Source organism: Lissotriton helveticus, chromosome 4_1 (assembly GCF_964261635.1).
Source record: "Lissotriton helveticus chromosome 4_1, aLisHel1.1, whole genome shotgun sequence".
NCBI lineage: Eukaryota > Metazoa > Chordata > Amphibia > Caudata > Salamandridae > Lissotriton > Lissotriton helveticus.
In genome coordinates this window covers 2,070,778,352-2,070,797,138 of record NC_136063.1, presented here as the reverse complement: position 1 = coordinate 2,070,797,138, position 18,787 = coordinate 2,070,778,352, and the positions used below count along the sequence as shown (strand labels likewise).

The following is an 18,787-nucleotide window of genomic DNA, read 5'->3' as shown; positions in this document are numbered from 1 at the left end:
CTAGCACCATGTGACTCTGGGCAATAGCTTGCTTAATCTTCCCGACGGCCCCCAGCGCCTAAAGACCCTAACGGGTAATTGTGCGCTATACAAATGTGGATATTATTATTATTACAATACATAACAAACCTTCTCCATTTTGCTGCATAGTATGCTCTAGTAGTAGGCTTCTTGCATCTTGAAGAATTGTCATAATCTGATGGTAGATTTAAATATCCAAATTATGCCTTCAGGAACCAAATCGGTAGGTTGTGCTCCCTGGGGTTTGGATGTCTGATTTCTCCATGGTTTCGGAGTCATAAGGTCTGAGGTGATCTGAAGCTTCTGATGTGGAACTAATGAAAGTTCTAGAAGTGAGGTGAACCATAGTTGATGAGCACATGTGGAAGCTACTAGACTGAGGGTGTGAGGTGTTTGTCTGAACTTCCGAACCAGCAATGGAAGAGGAGGGAGAGATGGAAAAACGTATGCAAATATTCCTAACCAATTCAGCCATAGGGCATTGCCTTAGGATAGAGGGTGTGGGAACCTGGAGGACAGGTTTGGGCATTTGGAGTTTATCTGATGTTACAAAGAGATCTATTTACGGAAGCCCCCATTTTTGAAAGTATGGGAGGAGAACTTAAGGGTGGAGGTCGCACTTGTGTACTTGTTGCCGCATCCTGCTGAGGAGGTTGGCAAATTGGCTGTCCATCCTATGGAGGTGTTCTGCCAACAATTGGATTTTGTGATGTATTGCCCAACGCCAAATGGTCTGAGAGAGGCCTGATAACATAGGAGTGTGTGTCCCCATTTTTGTATATATTACATAGCTGTCATATTGTCCATCCAGACTAAGACAACCTTCCCTATCAGGTGAAGTAGAAACGCTTTGAGCGCTAGAAGCTTCAGATAGTTGATGTGGAGATTTTTGTGTTTGGTGTCCCAGAGGCCCTGAACTGTTAGATGCTGAAGATGGGCACCCCATCTTGTAAGATATGCGTCCGCTGTGAGTATGACTTGTGGAATAGGGCTGACAAAAGGCCGTCCTTTTATTTATTTATTCAAAGTTTTATATAGCGCGAACAGGATCCTTACAGATATCAGAGCGCTTCACAAAGACAGGGTAGGGGCAGTAGGAGTCAACAGAGATAATGGGAACAGTATAATAGTCAATAACATGGTAATAAACAGGGATAAGTATAACATACATAAAACAAATCAATATACAATCCGGTAAAGAAGTAGTATAGAACAGCACAAGTCATTGATCCCACTACAGATGTCTTCAGGTACCCCTTGGGTGTGTGGGTGGCTTATACCAATGTTTTAGTATAGAGAGAATAATGAGTGGGGCATCGGGAAAGTGGATCAGTAAACCAACGTGTATCATATCTTGGTCGGTAGTAAGAGAGTAGCGTAGTAGTGCCCCCATCAAGTAGAAGTATAGTGCCAAAGGACAGGGTGAGCAGTGATACAAGGCAATGCATAGTCTCTGATCCAACACCTATAAGGTTCAGGAGATCTTGGCCAGAAGGATGGTTTTCACCTCTTTCTTGAAGAGTGCAGTGGAGGAGATAAGCCTGGTTTCAGGAGGGAGCGCATTCCAGATCCTGGGTGCCATTCCTGAGAAGGAGCGCTTGTATGTTTTCACTTTCCTGAATCTACGAGGTTTCAGGAGTAGATTTTTTGTACTCCTATTGGATCTCGAACCTCCCGATATAGACAACTTTTGAGCGAGGTAGTTTGGTGCCTTGTGGTGCACAGCCGCGTGTGTCATAACTGCAATTTTTAGCTGTATTCTGGCTTCAAAAGGCAGCCATTTTAGAGACTTTAAGTCTGGGGATATGTGCGAATGCTTTCTTGAGCCAGTAATGAGTCTCGCGGCAGCGTTCAGGGAGGCTCTTAAGGGTGCTGTTGTGGATAGCGGGAGTCCGCTGAGGGCTGCAATTCCGTAGTCTATTCGAGGGATGACTAAAGCTTGTACAGCAGTTTGGAAGTCTTTGGCAGGGAGGAAGGGTTTAATTTTCCTCAGTGTGTTAATTTGGAAGTTAGCTGCTTTTGTGGCTTTGCTAACGTGCTGCTGCATGTTGAGCTTGGCGTCGAGTGTGATGCCTAGGGATTTCGCCGAGTCCACGATGGTAGGTTGGACATTGAGTGCTGTTAGGTTGTTGAGCCAGGTTTGGGTGGAGGAAATTTTCGCCGGGGGTGAGAAGAGTAGGAACTCAGTTTTCAGAGCATTTAGTTTGAGGTGATTATCTGCCAGCCAAGATTGAGTGTTAATAAGCGTGGAATTCAGATGTTTGATATCTTCCGGGGATTGTAACTTTAGGTAAAGTTGTGTGTCATCGGCGTACATATGGAATTGAACATTGGATGCTTGGAGCAAGGTGGCGAGCGGTTCCATGACGAGGTTGAATAGTGTTGGGGAGAGGGAGGATCCTTGTGGAACACCTAGATCTGCAGGCACAGGAGTAGATAGCACATTGTCGATCTTGAACCTCTGAGACCGGTTGTGAAGGAAGGACGAAAACCAATTGAGAACAGTTCCCGATAGCCCCATTCAAATGCTTAGCAGCTCCAGCAAGTTCTCATGTTTGACCGTGTCATATGCTGACGAGAGGTCAAGTAGGATGAGGAGGCAGGACTCATTGCGATCAAGAATTTGGAGGGCGTCATCAATGATGTGTGTCATAGCTTTTTCCGTGCTATGTTTCGCTCGGAAGCCTGATTGATGAGGGTTGAGGAGGTCAAATTGGTCAATGTGTTTTGTTAGTTGGAGTTGGACACATTTCTCCAGCAGTTTGGCCAGGGTGGGGATATTGGTGATGGGCCGATAATTGTTTAGGTCAGACGGATCAGCTGTAGGTTTCTTGAGTATAGGCGTGACTTGCCCCACCTTAAGGGAGTCTGGAATGTGGCCTTGTTGCAAAGAGCTGTTGATTATTTTGGTCCAGAGAGGGAGGAGCAAGGGGATGAAGTCTTTTACAGCATTAGCAGGTAGAGGGTCTGTGAGGTGATTAGAGGGCTTCAAGGTGCAGAGCAGTTTGTGAATTGCTTCTTCCGAATAGGTATCGAAGTACATCCAAGATGCCTTGTTTTTAGGTTGATTGTCAGCCTTTCTGGTGTGGTTGGGGTATCGGCTTACATCCTTGATGAGGTCAGTTCTTATGTTGTCAGTCTTTAGATTAAAGAAAGCAGAGAAGGCTTCGCAGTGTGGGGTGTAATTTGTTGTGCGGTTTGATTGTATGGGTTGTGCCTTTGTTTGGGTCTTGATTAGTTCGAATAGTTTTCTTGGCCTGTTCTTTGCTTGGTCCAATTGGCGGCTGAAGAAGTCCGACTTTGTGCGCTTTATTTGACTGAAATAGGCATTTCTCTTGTTCTTAAGCCTTTTGAGATGCAGTGCTGAAGGATCCGATCTCCAGGTGCGCTCTGCCATTCGCATAGTACGCCTGTCGTCATTGAGTCTATCATCATACCAGGGGTTAGAAATTTTGGTGGAGACTCTTTTTAGTTGCAGAGGGGCGACTTCATTGACTATTGTATTCATAGAGTTAAGGTAGTGGTCAGTCAGTGATTGAACATCCGAGGCACCTGAAGGGGGAAGGAGGAGGTTGCCGATGTGGGGAGGCAGGGAAGAGGGGTTAAGTTTCTTCATATCCCTTTTCCATGTTTTGGATTTGATTGGTTGAGTCGGATTGGGTTTAACTTTTTCATTGATAAGGAAGGTGATAATGTGGTGATCTGACCAATCGCAGGGTAGAATCGCTTCCAGTTGTGTAGAGTTCTCTTTGGCAATGATGAGATCGAGTATCGAGCCTTTGTCGTGTGTTGGTTTATCGCATATTTGGGTGAGGTCGAGCGCATTAAGGAAAGTTTTGAGACTATTCACCACTGTGTCCTTCTGATCGTTCCAGTGGAGATTGAAGTCACCCAGGTAGACTTGGGTGGTCTGCCGACCGGCATTGGAAGTGATGAGGTCCATGAGTTGTTGAGTGAATATGAGATTGTCACCAGGCGGGTGATAGATGAGATGTAAGGCACAAACTTGTTTGCCCTCGCTGGTGATGTCGAGGCAGAGGAGTTCACAGGAGGAAAGGGAGGGGGAGGTGACTTTAGTAACAGAGAGGTTGCTCCTAAAAATGCATGCAATTCCCCCGCCCGACTTGCCAGGAGACCTGTCCAGCCTAATGATGTGATAATTGGGGGGGGACTAGTATGTCCATAATCGGGGTAGAGGCTTCAGTGAGCCATGTTTCCGTTAGAATGGCTAGGTCCAGATCCCTAGCTGAGACGAGATCAGCGATGTCAGAGGAGTGTCTCTGGGCCGATCTGCAGTTTAGTAGGATGCATTTGAGTTTGGGAGAGAGAAGGGTGGTCGAGCTTTCTAGTGTGAGGGGAACTTTTCTAAGGTTGTTAGGGACGGAGCCTCTGTTGTTGAGTGTTGGGAGCCTCAGAGGGTTTGTAAGAATTGTCGGTATGGGGATGTGTGTGTTGGATATGTGTTTTACCGGACCTGAGCCATAAGAGCGTAGGAGAGAGCATAGGTCGCGGTCCGACAATGGGTTGAGGACACGACGGGGGCGGTTGGAGTTATTGCGGACGGGGATAGTCGGCCAGTGCTGGTGTCGTCGGAGGCGAGGGAATGTAGGGAGGGTGCGTCGTTTGTAGGGTAGTGGGATGATGGGAGGTAGACTGGGCTGTGAGGAGAGAAGGTCTTTGATTGCGTGAACGTCTTTTTTGATTTGTAGAATTTCCTCTTTGACTTGTTGGAGGGTGGATAAAGTCAGGTCAGGAGGAGCATTGGGGATGGTGTTGGTGGAGAGAGCCATTGGTGAGTGGTTGAATAGTGAGCTGGAAGGCGGGCCGGGTATCGAGGGGGGGTATACTAGCGTTGTTAGGAGGTTCCGCGGTGCTAATGAGTGGGATGGCATTCAAAGTGTGGGCGTCTTTGTGGGCGAGGGGTGTGGGTGAAGTAGGCGAGGCAGGCGGTGGGTGGGAAGCATAGGTAGTGACGTCAGTGGGAGACGGTGCCGGTGAGTGGAAGAGTGAGTGAAGGCTGAAGACAGTGGGGGAGACAGGAGGGTAGTGAGGGCTGGGGGTAGGAGGTGGGAGAGAGGGGGATGCTAAGGTAAGGGAGGCGGTATGTTCTGTATCTTTTGTTGGGAGGGAGATAGTGTCGTGAGTGGGAGTGTGGAGGGAGCAGGGGAGGGAGAGGTGTCTGCCGTGGGGGGGATGGGCGGGGGGGGGGGGGTGGATAAACTCCGAATGGTGTTGTGTGCAGATGGTAGCGTGTTATGGGTGGGAGTTGTTGTGTCAGGTGTGAGAGACTCGTGGGAGGGAGTGGGGAGGGCGATGGGCCTGTCGTGGGGGGGATGGGAGGGGGGGGTGGATAAACTCTGGGCGGTGGCGTGTTCAGATGGTGGTGTGTTGTGGGTGGGGGTTGGTATGTCTGGGGGGAGAGGGATGGAGGGGGTATGGATGGGGGTAAGAGGGGTCATGTTAGAGGGGCGGCTAGTATATGAGGTGGAGATATTTGAGACTGTCCTTGGGGAGTGGGGGGCGTTAACGGCAAGTGGGCCATTTACTGGGGTGTTGGGGGTAGAGGTGTTGTAGGTGGTGGCTGCGACATCGGGGGTGATAGTGCTGGCGGAGTTCTGGTTGGGGGTTCGCAGCTTGGAAAGGTGCTCTTGGAACTTGGGGAACAGGTTGTCTAGTAGTTCCAAGTTCTTGTCCGTGGATTGAATTAGGACAATCCCGTTATTGTAGATAGTAATGGTAGACCTGCCAGGGAAGAGGTGGGAAGGTGTGATAGAGAGAGTTAGGCCATGAGTTGTTTTCCTGGTGGTGGAGACGGTGAGTAGGGATAGGAACGCTTTTCTCCATTGGGCTCTGCGTGAGGTGTGGAAGATGATATCAGTATTCAGGGCTCCATTGCCCGGTGAGAAGTAGGTGTCGGCAAAGGGTGTTTCAGGGTGCGACCTCAGGAAGTTGTGTTTAAAACGTTTAGTGGCATTTTTGGTGAGAGTGGAAGGGTAGTTGATTCTAAAAGTGTGTTTGCCGTTGAGCTCCATTTCAAAGAGGCTGTGGTGTTGGGTGTAGGAAATAGGACGATAATAGCAACTGTCAGCCGCTAGCTACAAGGCAGAGGTAGGACCGATTAGGTGAAAGCAAAATTACACATCAGAGTGTACGAGGTAACAGCAGTGTAGTCTAGGTGTAGAAAGTGGCTGGATGCAGCTTACATGACTGAGCGAATTGAATGAGGTAGTAATAATCAGTGCAATATCGTGACGTAGCTTACATCGAAAAACCAACAAATAAATGAGGTAGCGAACAGTGAATGATGGAGATAAAGGTGAGATAGGTGCAGCTTACCGCATATAAAGTACAAAGATAGGGCTAAACTACTAGTGTGTTACTAAATCCAATATATCTGCATACAAATTACAGCAATAACAAATATGACACTGAAATATGAGGTAGCAATGAGTGCACTGTCGGTGGGTGAAAGTGAAGATGGGTGTATAATACATACAATGTAGGAAACCAGTGATAATAAAATAAAATAATATACTACAGTAAAAGGCAATGACTAGTCCATGATGGCCCCTGACTAGAGAGAGAGGTCAGTCTAAAATGGTCGCCAGATAGGGGGTCTGGAGACAGTGGTCCTTTTTTGTTGTTATTGCTTTGAGAGCAAGGAAGGGAAGTTCCAGGTTCCGTTTGAGCAAGCCCAGTTCCTAGCTAGATATGAGGTAGCGATCGTTGCATTACAGGTAGAGGAAAAGTGAAATGAGTACCAGTTACGTAGAAAGTGCAGAATACGATTGGAGATAGCCTAAGGGGTCCAATTCTTAGTACATAAGGTGCAAAAAATGACTAGTCCAAGATGGTCGCCGAAGAGCCATTCAATATGGCCGATCAGAGAGGGGAGACAGAGACATTAGTCCTCTGTCTGTTGTTATTACTTTGGGAACAGGGGAAATGCATTTTCTTTTCTGTTTGAGCAGTCCCCGCCCCCAGCTCGCTGGTCGAGAGTCTTATCTCTATTTTTGGAGGTCTAGTGTGGAGGAGTTAAGTTAAGGAGCCTCGTGGGCAACAGCGGTACCAGAGGGGATTTATAGCTACAGTTTTATGGCCCCAGCCATTTTGAACAATGGATGTGATTTAAAAAGGACGTCGTTTAAAAATGAGGGCTAGCGAGTGGGGTGGGGGGAAATAAGTACCTTATGTAAAACCTGCTCACAAAGCATGTTGAGATTGCCAGCAGAGTGTTGCAGTTGTCGATGATCCGGCCATAAGTGTCTGTTCTTCTTCTTGCTGTAGCTTGCTTGTGTTGTAAATAGCTGATGGTGAGACGGGCTCTTAATCCTTCCTGCCCTGGGGTACAGGCTCACCGGCTGCGAGCATGCCCTTGTGTGCACCACCTAACCACACGTAGGATCGTGGGGGGTCTGGCAACCAGTGTCTGCTGTGCCAGGAGAGCACGGGGGTCCCGCCGATCCGCACCGCCAGGCGTCTCACGGGTGGCTCACACAGGGTGTCTCACGGTGTTTGCTCACGATGTCCCCGTTGCAGCCCTGCAACCACGCCTCTGATTCGCGCAGCTCCCGAGGCCAAGTGTGCTCCGGACCTCCGTCCCAGGTCCCGAGGGGAAACGCAGCAGCCCGGCGAGGCGGGGCAGGCTCTAGCCGCGGCCGCCCAGGCGTGTGCGAGTCCCCCAGCAGCTCCACATGCTCCAGTCGACTCCGGCCCTCCGCACTGACCCACCGAGCAGTCCTCCGTCCCCGAGCTCCAGCCTCCTAGACTCGGCAGGGCGATGGTGGTGTCTGCAGGCGAGCGCCCAGGAAGAATCACACACAGGGTGGCTCTCGGTGCTTACTCCCGTTGCAGCCCCGCATCCATGCCTCTGACCTCCTCCGCCTCTGATCCGGCAGCGCCCGAGGCCAGGTGGGCTCCGGACCTCCGTCCCTGGTCCCGAGTGGAAACGCAGCAGCCCCGGCGAGGCGGGGCAGGCTCTAGCCGCGGCCGCCCAGGCTTGTGCGAGTCCCCCAACAGCTCCACAGGCTCCAGCCAACTCCGACGCTCCGCACTGACCCGCCGAGCAGTCATCCGTCCCCGAGCTCCAGCCTCCCAGTCTCGGCGAGGCGATGGGGGTGTCTGCAGGCGAGCGCCCAGGAAGAATCGATCCCAGAGCGTCCAGGAGCAGTCCGGCGAGGATGAGGGGAGATCGCAGGTCTTCTCAGGCTCCCGATCTCCGTCCAACAATTAAGTTTTAATAAGTATTGGGTGTTCGACCACTGCAGAAAGCGATGGGTACAGCTGATCACCAACACTAGATCTTTTAGTTGACCCTGTGCTGGATTCCATTGTTGTGCTAAGCATTCCTGTAGAGGACGTATGTTTAATCTTGCATGAGGTACTATGTGTAGTAAATTGCCCCTTTTTGCATGGTTGCCCCCCACTTTTTACCTAATGTTGATGTACTTTGAGTGAGTGTGCCCTAGGTTCCTGCCAACCAGGTACCCAGGGCCCATGTTCTTTGACTAAACTGCACTGTTGCAAAATCCAATTGGCAACTCTCTGGCCACCTCTAAGTCCCTTGTAAAAGGTACCATAGGTACCAAATGAACTGTGACCAGGGAAGGCCTTTAAGGCACTTACTGTGCCACGCTTAGAGCCATGTACCTATACACACACACACACACACTGCAGGCTGCGTGTTTTGGTGCAGAACAAAATTAAGAGGCGACATGGAATACATTCCTGTGTGCCATGCCCACCATCCACTGCCCTGGCAAAGGTAAGCCACCCCTCTAGTTGGGTGCACTATACCAGTGGTAAGGGTACAGGTGCATGCGCCCTATACCCCTACAGTGTCCAAGTTAATTCTTAGACTTTGTAAGTGAAGTAATGCCATAGCAAGTATATGGTCTGGGAAGTTTGGTATCAAACATTTCAGCAAATTAAACCCACACTGATGCCAGAGAGGGGTTTAATGAAAAATGCACTCAGAGGGTATCTTAGAGATGCATCCTGAAAAATGACCTAACTCTAGTGTCCTGGCTGAGTGGCTGCTTCCCAGCTGCCACCACCAGACATGTTTCTGGACCCCTGGGTTGAGAGCCTGTTGCTCTCAGGGTCCTGAAACAAAGCACATCCTGGGACTAGGTGCCAAGCCTCCTCCCCCGAGGATGGGCAGGGTCCACGAAGGGGAAGCTTGAAAGGCTTGCCTCCTTTGTGAGCTAGCCCATCCATTTGTTGCTCCCAGCAACTGTCACCCACCGTTTCTCACCCCCACTTTAGGCGGGAAAATTGGCAGGAACACCAAGTTAGGGGGAGAGGTGTGCCCACATTGCCAATCCCACCCCTCAGGTGGGAGAAGAGGAAAAGCACAACTTTCAGTCCCAGCCATCTAGAAGATGGGGGGACCAAGCCAACCAGAGTGAGGCTTATGACCCCCTCCTACTACAGGGTGGCATAATAGGGGGTGTACCCACTACAAGGAAGGGACCCATTGGTTCAGACCTGTAACATCCCTAAATTTAGTATTCAGGGGCAACCTTGAACCTTGCCTCCTTAGACAATGAGAGAGGACCGAATAAGCCATGCTGAAACAAGGTAGAGGACACCAAATGCCTTGTCCCCAGCCCTAGCGGCCTGTCCCTACCAGGCTCATCCTCTCGGGTTCTCCAGTTTGCTGGCTGCAGAACACACCGGGATTTTGCAGGAGCAGGTTTGAGGTGGTGACAGGCGGGTAGGCCTGGGGCCAAGTCTTTGGCGTCTTCCTCTTGTTAGCTTCAGCATGGCTGTTGGGTCCCTCCTTCTTTACTTTAAGTTTCTTTTGGTCTGAGGAAGCAAGCTTCAGGGGTGCCCCTAAATACTAGAACCCAAGTTTGTGGAGAAGCTGCACCGTTTTCGGAGTGTGGCGTAGGTGGCTTTGTTGCAAGCTGGCTTTTATGAGGCAGTCTTCTAGGTATGGGAAAACATGAATTTGTTGTCTTCTTAGATGAGCTGCGACTACTGCCAAACACTTTGTAAAAACCCTAGGTGCTCTAGTTACTCCGAATGGGAGGACCTTTAATTGAGAACGCTGACCCTCTACCACAAACCTGAGGTACTTGCAGTGAGCAGTGTATGAAAATAAGTGTCCTTTAAATGCAGAGTGTATAGAAAGTCGCCTTGTTGAAGTAGTGGGAGCACTTGCTGAAGTGTGACCATGTGAAAATGGTCCTACTGAATGTAAAGATTTAGTTTTCTGAGGTCTAGTATAGGTCTGAGAGAACCATCCTTTTTGGGAATTAGGAAGTACAGGGAGTATACCCCGGTCCCTTGGTATTGTAAGGGCACTAGCTCTATAGCATGTTTTTCCAACAGAGAGAAAACCTCCTGTCTGAGGAGGCTGATATGTTCTTGTGATATTGTATGTGTTCTTGGAGGAATATTTGGGAGAATGTCTAAGCTCCAGGCAGTAACCATATTGGATAATTTGTATAACTGTGGAAAAGTAAATTTTGCCATGTTCTGTGTCCCTACGTGTCCTCCATCTTATGTTATGTGTGCATGATTAATATGCATATGTATCCCCCATGTTCGATTAAAGACGCAATTACAGTTGTGTCCATCTCTAGTATGCCAGTTTCCAGTTCTCGTGAAAGCTACGAGTATTAGGCCTATGTAAAGTTACGTTGCCACGTTTCTCAGTGTGCACGTTATTTCATTGAAAAGTCCCCGTTTCTAGGCCTCAAAAGGGCCCGGACACCAGATTCAGCTCCTGTCTCCTGAACCCTCGCTGAGGAGCGATACAGCCCCCACCTGTATCCTCGACCCTTCACTTACTTCCTGCCTCGCAGTGCCCGGTTCAGCCTGGCTCTGCCTACGAGTCTGCCAAGAGTATGTTATGATTCTAGTTATCAGTCCAGCCCTCCTTCTCTGCATTCCTAAGCTACTGAATCGCATCAATAGTTTCCGTCATTGTCTAGCCTTTACGTCTCCATGTAAGAGAAATACTGCATTTAATGGTCATTTAATATTCTTCATCACGCACTACATGTAGAATAATGCATGCTCCAGTCTTAGAGTCTGTTAGCCTCTCCCCTCCTGACTCTTAGTTTATATCAACTTGTCCTCTAAACATCAGGTACTAGATAGGGTTTAGGTACATGTCGCCCTGACTCTCCAGACTTCAGTCTCTACTCCTAGCACAGAGTTCATAGCCCCCAGCTTCTCCTAGTAACACGTCATTGTCAGTTTGCGCGCACCATTAGGTTAGAGGTCCCGGCTCCTTAGGTAGCCCCCTCCATGTTTCCGCCCCATTTATGACATATTCTGTTACGTTTACATCACATGTCTATGTATACGCCTCTTGTTACACCCACTTTCACCCTTATCTTTCGCGACTGCTATTGACCACACCCACTGCTCCGCCTATCATATGTATTGCAATGCAACTGTTTTAGTATATATGCTTGTGTACTGTTATTAAATGTTACGCCAGTCCAATCCTGTCCCGTGCTAGCTAGCCATCTCAGATCTTGTCCGTGCAGGTTGTCCTGTTCCTGTCCTTTATGCTGTATTAAACCTGCAAACTCCTACTACCTCGAATCTTGACTCTTATTTATTGAGCTATCTGTTATTCATATATTTATTCAAAAATAGAGGTATTATTTATTTATTTACCACATAATGGCGCCCGAATAGGGACTTGCCCTTTCCCCACGCGCCGGTGAAGCCACGCCGGCCCCCTGACCCTCTGCAGCCGTGACGGAACCATACCGTGCACGTGCAGATATTTCTGCTTCAAGTATCCCTCAGGCCCACGGAGGAGACGGAGGTGGCGGTCCAGCATCCAGACGAGGCGGTGGAGGAACGCGGCGAGTCCCGACCAGAGCCCAAGCCGAGAGTCCAAGGTCCGAGGTATCCGGAGGCCCACCCGTAACTGAAGTCCGAAGTTCGTCCGTCCGGCGTCGAAGCAGTCCAGTCCAGTCCGAGGCCTTCCGTTCTTGCTGCCCGGTGAGTACCGTTGCTGGGGTAGTATCTAGACAGGGTCAATCTAATTGACTCTGGTCCGTGGGTTTTGGTGGTACACAGACCCAAAACGAAGTGTCCACTTCGGTGGATGCGGGTCCTGACGTGTCTCTTTATGAGACCGGTAAGTTTCGTACTGTTTTAGCAGTGCATCTAGTTTCTGTTCTAGTCAGTTCTGTTCTCGAGAAGATTCATGTATTCTGTTTTCAGTATTCCAGGTAGTATTCTGTTCGAACTGTTATTTTAAATGTTCTTCATGTACTTCAATGTCGTGGTATGAGAGTGGAGTAATTATCGTGTTCATTGTGTATTGTATTGTGTCTAGATTACAGTTCAGTCATGCCTTTATTCTCGAAATTACGTCAGTTAAAAACCAGAAAAGGTCTGCTAGAAGCAGCAGTTCCTGTCCCGCCTAGGGACAGTCCAGGTCATTTTATGTATCAGAAGCATGGCATAAGTGCCATATTATATCTAGATTTATGGGTAGAGTATACCAAACAGTTAGAGGAAAAGTATAGATGGCCCGTATCAGGCACATGGGATGCCGAGTGCATCATGCGAGTAGAAGAAGCATTATGGAAAAAGAAAGCCAGACAGTCACAGAAAGATGCCATCGAGTTATGGCGCAAAGAATCTCATAAAAGAACCGAAAAAGAAATCAGAAAGTCAGAACTAAGTAGAGAATCCTTAGAACGAGCCCAAGAAAGGGAACTAATCGAGATAGGTGAACGAGTTAAAACCGAACAGTCAGACCGACAGAGGAATGCCCTTATTAAGGGTATGTACCCTCTTCTTGCCGAGGGCTTGCCAAAGGCAACCCCGAAGGCATCCAGTAATTTTCCGCCACCATTAGTTCCGACCAAGCTACGTCACAAACCGACCGCAGCTGATATATTCATCTCGTCCTATTTGGACAACACAGTTCCAGAATATGCGAATCCTGTTCCGCCAGTCCCTGTAAATAATGTAAATCCTACTCCTCCAGTCACCGGAGTACCTGCCACGGTACCCCCGGTTCAGCCTACATTACAATTTCCCACTCTGCCAGCACGAAGAGTATCAGTCGACGATTCCAGTTTAGGGGCCGCAGGAGGAGGTCCTCCTGGTACCCCGCCACCACACCAACGTAGAACGTTGGCCGAGTTACATGAATGTGCGTTACAGCGTACGCCCAAATATAAGTCCGTTGCAGATATCCGACGAGCTCTTACTGAATGCCGCTATGATCCAGTTGCAGGTGATGATAGTACAGTTATATATTCCATCCGTGTAAGACGGGTGACCGGGTATTTGGATACCCTACCGGATATGAAAGGAGATCTAGACAGAATATATCGTTTCATCCGTACAGGGGATGATCCAGAAAGTATTGGCGAAGCCATGTCTCAAAGGAAAGCTGAGATCCAGCTCATGTTATTAAAGTTTCTGATTAATTGTTTAATAAGAGAACAAGATTACCCGACTAAAGATCCGGCCGAAATGAGAATCCTGACAAGGTGGAGTGATAATATAGCCGAGGGTAAGCACAGAACCATAAGTAGTATAGAGAGTATGTATAAGAAAATCCGTACAGAAATAATAAGGTTACACGAGAAACGCAAAGAAGCACAAGTAAGCGAGAAAGAAAATGACTCTTCTACTGAAGAGGTAGAGGACGAGAATCCCGCCAGAATAGCGTATGTAGGAAAATCTAGATTTCCAGACCGCCATTTACGCCTAGAACACAAGTCAGTCTTTCATCATCCAGCACCAGAACAAGGTTCTCTAGAACAAGTATTTCAAGCTACCGATCACATTCTGAAATCACGAATTGGTTACAGTGAGTTAAGTACTATGCATGAACAAGAACTAGTCCGATCAGCAGTCCGATGGATTACTGATTCTACCACTTTTCCAGATGAAATAGTGGCACAAATGTTTCTGAAACTGCCCCCAGCCGAGCAACGACTGGTGGGTATGTATATGATCCAGCACCTCATTACTCTGTATGAGGGTCAACATTCTGATCCAGGTCCGTTACACGATGTCCTGAACGAGTTACTCCAGTATAGATGGAAAGGTCTAGGTACCGATTTAATTAGTGTCATCCTAGAACAGCGCCACAAATATAGTACGTTTTTGAACCCGCATTTTGTTCATGTCTCACCCCCAGAAAGTAAACCCTTTTACATAGATAGACAGAATCCGTTACGAGAAGTACACCCAGTTAAGACAACGGATGGTGAAATGCAACGAGTGTTTGTTTACACCCCGATTACAAAGATGGAACTCTTAGAGATGAAGAAATTAATTCCCTGTCATGACAAAGATCCAGCAGGGTTCCACCGAGAATTAAAGGACATGCTCCGTATGGGAGAATATACGTATCCAGATATTATTAAAATGTTAAAAGTCCTGTTGCCCGCAGGGGTATATGAAAAACTCAAGGAAAAAGAATGGGAGGTGGGAGAGAAAAAGATCGATTGGGCAGTTCTAGAAGCTGAAGATAAGATACGAGTACCAGGTACCGGTCTAGGAGAGAAATGTAAAGAATTACCTGAACTGCTAATACAAGTTTTGCCAAGGTTATTAGGCACTAAAAAGGAAGACTGGGATGCAATCTCAGCCTGTAAACAGAAACAAGATGAAGACACTAGTGATTTTTATTCTAGATTTGAGAAATGCTTTAGTATTAACAGTGGCCTCAAGACAAGTAGCGAGTCATACCCTCATCTTTTTGTTACTAAACTAGTCGAGAATTCAAGTCCACAAGTTAAGAATCGAGTTTTGAAAGTCGAAAGTACCTGGCAAGCTAATACCCCGTCCCAAATGTTACAGATGCTTCAATACCACCAGAATAGAATCAGAGAAGAGCAAGATCATGAGAGAAAACGTATGAAAGACACGAAAATGAAAGTACTAGTTGCACAATCTGTTCCTCAAGACAGTCAGAAGAGGGGTACGAATCAAGCCAGTCATCCTGCAGTTCCCGTTAAAGGGACCTGCAATTATTGTAAACAGCCAGGTCATTTTATAAACGAGTGTGCAGTTCTGAAACACAATATAGCTACCGGTAAGACTAAAGAAAGACCACGTCCGCCTAGACAAGAACAAGTTTCACAGACTTCTCAGCCACAGAATGCACAACAGACAGTTCCAGCACCGCAGCCTATTGCTGCAACACAGCATGTTACACAGCAGATGTACCAGTATGCACAGTCCGAGTATCCAGAGTATCAGCCATATTCATGAAACAGCCTAGAGAGGGAGGTAGGCTTGCCTCTCATCGAGATTCCTGTAGATCAAGAGGGTCCCTATGTTCACAGTCAAGTATTAGGGAAAGACAGAAAGTTTTTGATTGATACAGGGGCAAGTAGGACCACTATAAGTCACGCCGAAGTTCCAGGGGCTCCGCTCTCAGGCTCTAGAAATGTTTCCCTTGGAATTTCAGGAAAGCCTATTGTAAACGAGATATCTAAGCCAGTTACTCTAGAAGTAGGTCCATTGTCCCGCACTACTGATCTGTTACTTACGAAGTCATGTCCAGAAAATCTGTTAGGCATTAAGACACTGAAAGAATTAGGTGCAGTCATATGCTGCTCCCCAGAGGGAATACGCTTGTTCCTACGTGACTTCAAGGGTCACTATGTATTACGAGATTTTGATCCGAGATTGTCCAATGTTCCGCAGCATCTATGGGCGCAAGGTCCAACTGATGTAGGTTATATGCAAATCACACCCCATCGTGTGACTCTCAAACCAGGTGTAGTGTTACCACGAATCAGACAGTACAGATTGCCACCTGAGGCTGTAACAGCCTTATCCAAAATTATTGACGAGCTCATGGCTCAAGGAGTAGTTGTAGAAACTGACTCCAATGTATGTAATTCTCCGATCATTCCAGTCATGAAACGTACTGATCCAAATGCACCCCCAGTATATCGATTAGTGATTGATCTTCGAGAACTCAATAAATGTATTATTCCCCAGTACCCAGTTGTCCCAGATATCTCTTCCCTATTGACAGCCATTGATTCTGAAGCCACATTTTTTACAGTCATAGACCTCAAGAACGCGTTTTTCAGTGTCCCCATTCATCCAGACAGCCAGTTTCTTTTCGGATTTTGTTTAAATGGAAGGAGCTATATGTTCACACGCGCTCCTCAAGGTTTCACAGAAAGTCCTAGTATTTACAGTCAAGCACTTAAGAGACAACTAGACAATATTCACATGCCAACTGACACTGCCCTGCTCCAGTATGTCGATGATCTACTGATCACAGCCCGTTCTGAACGTGCTTGCGAGCGAGCATCCCTTACAGTCTTGTATTTCCTAGCAGAGATGGGGCACAAGGTGTCCCCTTCGAAGCTTCAATTCTGTGTCCAGCAAGTGATCTATTTAGGCCACTTACTGTCCAAGAGGGGTAGGCAGTTGACACCTGACCGTATCCAGCTAATAGCGAGTCTTCCTCAGCCCAAGACCCAGAAGGAGGTACGTGCTTTTATCGGCCTCACTTCTTACTGCAGACAATGGATTCCTCAGTATGCATTTCTAGCCAAGCCACTGATACAGTTAACGACACAGGAGGCAGCCGTATCGACTGTCCTCCCTTGGACATCTGAACATACACTTAGTTTCAATGAATTAAAGAAAGCTCTATGCCAAGCTCCAGTTCTAGCTACACCGAACTACAGTAAGCCTTTTACACTTTGTCACTGAACGCGAAGGTACAGCATTATCTGTTCTTACACAAGATCAAGCAGGACAATACAAGCCCTGTGCTTATTTTTCGAGCACACTAGATCCTGTAGCCCAGGCTCTGCCTGCGTGCCTCAAGTCAGTTGCAGCCACAGCACTAGCTATCAGACAAAGTGATTCCATAGTATTAGGACACTCCTTGACAGTACAAGTTCCACACTCCGTGGAAGTTCTTTTAAACCGAACACAGACTCAGCACTTGACAATTGCACGTTTAACAGGTTATGAACTGACACTGTTCCAGCCACACATAGAAATCAGACGCTGCAACGTTCTAAATCCTGCTACACTGTTACCGTCAGTTATTTCAAATCCTGCCACACACGACTGTGTGGAAGTAGTTAATATTATGACAAAGCCAAGACAAGATCTGACAGATATTCCATTACCAGATCCCGACCTGACACTTTATGTGGATGGTTCATGTATGAGAACAAGTACAGGAGAACTAGTAGCCGCGTATGCAGTGACTACTGACACTGAAGTTATAGAAACACACCGTATTGACACTCTGTCTGCTCAAGCAGCAGAGCTAGTTGCTCTGACACAAGCCTGCATACACGCCAAGAACCTGAAAGTTAATGTTTACACAGATTCACGCTACGCATTTGGAGTCGTACACGACTTTGGAGTACTCTGGCAGGAGAGAGGTTTCATGACTTCTCATGGAACCAAGATTCAGCATGGTCTCCTTATTCAAGCTCTGTTAGATGCCATACACTTACCGACATCTATTGCTATCATGAAGTGCAAAGCACATACGAAAGTTACTGACACTATTTCTCAAGGTAATGATCTAGCAGATCGCACAGCCAAGCTTACAGCACAGACTCCAGACATGTCAGTTAATCCGACACAGACACATACTCCAGATCCGACTACATGTATGACAGTTAAGGACCCCACTCAAGATGTCATAGATATCCAGTTACATGCTACTCCCGATGAAATCAAGAAATGGTCCGAACAAGGAGGGGTCCAGACAGATCAGGGATGGGTAACGAAGGGTAAAGCCACATGGTTTCTCCCCGACTCTATGGTTCAAGTCATTATCAATACCGCACATAGTCCAGCACATTTAGGAGAAAAAGCTATGTTAGATAGTATCCAGAACATTTGGTTTAACAAGCATTTACGAGCTGCAGCCAAGCAGAAAGTCCGTACTTGTATGATATGTTGCCAGTTTAATCCAGGTAAAAGTGTCCCGGTGGAACAAGGTGGATTCCAGCCCCCTGACCACCCTTTTGAAGTCCTCCAAATGGAGCGATGTCGAGGTTTCAAGTATGTCCTTGTAGTTGTATGCGCTTTGTCCAGATGGACAGAAGCATATCCAGTTCCAGATTACACAGCCGCGACCACTGCCAAGCAGTTGGTTCGTGAATTCTTCCCCCGCTACGGACTCCCTAGAGTCGTATATTCTGACAACGGCCAGCCATTCTCATCTGAACTCATGAAACATGTTTCCCTTCTGTTAGGGTACCAGTGGAAGTTCCATTGTGTACGCCATCCTGAAGCAGCCGGTCTAGTAGAGAGACATAACCAGACCCTGAAAATTCGAATTGCAAAAGTATGTAAAGAGAAAGGTGTGGACTGGCTAGTAGCTCTGCCAGTTGCTCTGTTTTATATGCGCATGGTCGCACATTCCAGATCAGGTCTGTCCCCGTACGAGGTCGTATTCGGCCGCCCCCCTAACATGTGGGGTACACCTAGACCCCGAAGTATTACCGATGTTTCAAGTAATATGCTGACAGATTACCTAGCTTCCTTGATGTCTGCCCTACACTCTTGTCGTTCACAGGTTGCCGCCGCATTTCCAGACAATACCGAGGTGGCACCGCATGAAATCGTTCCCGGATGCATGGTTCTTGTGAGGAACTTTGATCGTTCAAGTCCGCTGGAGCCTCGCTGGAAAGAACCCAAACAGGTCCTCCTGGCCACCCGTACTGCCGTCAAGCTGGAAGGCAGGAAGGGCTGGGTCCACCTGTCACATGTGAAAAGATTTTTTGGACTAAAACCTGTTACCAAGAACATTTCTGAGGAT

The 18,787-nt window shown here is 47.7% G+C and overlaps 1 protein-coding gene across 3 annotated transcripts in view; it reads right to left on the bottom strand.

Annotated features, from left to right (window-relative positions):
* The window catches only part of STAG2 (STAG2 cohesin complex component), a 1,493,174-nt gene that overhangs the window by 667,611 nt on the left and 806,776 nt on the right, over positions 1–18,787 (bottom strand). The window lies entirely within an intron of this gene.